This window comes from Lolium perenne, chromosome 7, assembly GCF_019359855.2.
Source record: "Lolium perenne isolate Kyuss_39 chromosome 7, Kyuss_2.0, whole genome shotgun sequence".
Lineage (NCBI taxonomy): Eukaryota > Viridiplantae > Streptophyta > Magnoliopsida > Poales > Poaceae > Lolium > Lolium perenne.
This window is the reverse complement of record NC_067250.2, coordinates 225136002-225138375: the sequence shown is the minus strand read 5'-3', so window position 1 is coordinate 225138375 and position 2374 is coordinate 225136002.

The window sequence follows — 2374 nt, the reverse complement described above, 5'->3', positions numbered from 1 at the left end:
TCCGACTTACGGTCCTCTTTGTGCCATCGCAACAACTTGGCATGCTCTTTGTTCCTGAACAGACGTTTCAACCGTGGTATTATAGGAGCATACCACATCACCTTGGCGGGAACCCTCTTCACGGGTTTACGGCCCTCAACATCGTCACCAGGGTCATCGCCTCTGATCTTATAACGCAATGCAGTGCATACCGGGCATTCATTCAAATTCTCGTATTCACCGCGGTAGAGGATGCAGTCGTTGATGCATGCATGTATCTTCAGAACCTCTAAACCTAGAGGGAGACAACCTTCTTTGCTTCGTACGTAGTGGCGGGCAACTCGTTATTCTTTGGAAACATATTCTTCAACATTTTCAGCAAGTTTTCAAATGCCGAGTCAGCTACACCTGCCTGTGCCTTCCATCTCAGCAAATCCAGTGTGCAGCCCAGCTTTTTCAGACCATCATCGCATCCGGGGTACAGCGCCTTCTGTGATCCTCTAACATGCGATCCAAATTCTCCCTCTCTTTTTCAGTTTCGCCGCGTGTCCGTGCCTCAGCAATGGTCCGCGCAAGATCATCGACGGGTGCAGCATCACGGGCGTCTTCGTCAGCTTCCCCTTCACCTTCCCCTTCACCTTCAAAGCATCCTCCATGAAAGTATCACCGAAATGAGCAAGATAGCTTTCATCGATGAAATCATCCCCTTCTTCATCTTCTTCCATTATAACCCCTCTTTCTCCATGCTTGGTCCAACAATTATAGCTTGGCATGAAACCGTGCCGAAGCAGGTGCATGTGAACATCTCTTGAGGAAAAGTAACCATTCCGATTCTTACATTTAACACATGGACAGATAACAAAACCCCCCTGCTTGTTCGCATTAGCCACTACGAGGAAATCTTTCAAACCCGCACTGAACTCGCCGGAGAGTCGGTTACCGTACATCCATTGTCGATTCATCTGCATTATTATAATATAAAATATATAATTAACCATCATGCATTTGTTAAACTAACTAGCTACAAACAATATAAATTAAACAATGAACTACACACATGCACATGCACATTTTATCAACGACACATCAAAGGTTCAAGTTGCTAACCGCGATCGAGGAGGAAAAAATAAATGAGAAAGCTCAAGTGTGGCTCCAACACTTCATATCATGTTTGTTTCATGCTCTTGGGGCATTTCATCAAACACCTTATGTGCATAAGAGGAACCAAAAGCAAACCTAACACCCACTTGTGAAGCTTGTGAAGAGAATGGCACCAAATGGCTAAGTGTTGGCTGCTGGGTGGGTATATATAGGGGAGGGGCTTTAGTCCCGGTTGTCCTGGCCAACCGCGACTAAAGGCCTTCGGGCACCTTTAGTCGCGGTTGGCCTGGCCAACCGCGACTAAAGCCCCCCACGTGCACCGGCTGGCCACCGAGCGCCCTGGGCCCAGGCCTTTGGTCGCGGTTCGCCTCCCGAACCGCGACTAAAGGTACCATTAGTCGCGGTTCCTGCAGCATCGCGACTTATGGGGCTCACCCGAAGCCTGTTTTTCCACCAGTGGTAGGCTTCAAGGCCAAGCTCCTCGATGTCAAGCTCAAGTCAAGTTATGCCCAAGGCTGGGGCAGCCAAGTTTTTCGAAATGTTGTTCGCTATTTGCAAGAATTCATATGATGTGAAACGCAAGGCTCTCAAGGTAGCCAAGATGTTAGAAAGATGATCTGTGACGATTTTCGTTCTCGTGGTCATGATGTCCTCTGGCATCCCTCCTCCTCTAGCATTGGTGATGAATGGCAAATCGAGGTGGTGCTCCACCACTACGGCTATAGACCGGCACCGCCACTGCCACGACCACACGAATTTTTGTCGGGTGGTTCACTCCCTGTCTAGACGCTCGGTGAGTTTGTCGAGCAAATCGTCGTGCTTGGGGCCGCCTCTCCGCATCCCCAAGTTGGAGCACTCGCCCCCACCCCCACCCCCCTCGCCGTCCCTCCTCCTCTGGAATTGTGTCCCGAGAGCTAATGCCCGATCCCGAGACGCCCCTCCCTCGGTGCATTCACTGCTGCTACCACCAGAGGAGGTCACGAAAAAGGTGGCCACGTATCTCCGGCACCAAGTGTCAATCCGAGCGCCCGATGATGCGGACGACTCGCTGAGGCTCACCAAGATGCTGTCAGAATTGACGAACAAAGTTCTGGCGCTGAAAAGGAATACACCAAATGGTTTTTCTCAGCGAAGAGTGGCACCATCGTCGACCTTGATGGCGATGAGTCTAGCCTGAGTGGCTTCTCATTATCTTTCTATGATGATGATGATGAAAACGGAGGCGAAGGTGTGTACAACAATGATACTGGCATCCTTGAGTTGCGCCTTCAACCGTTGCCGGTAGATCTAGGGT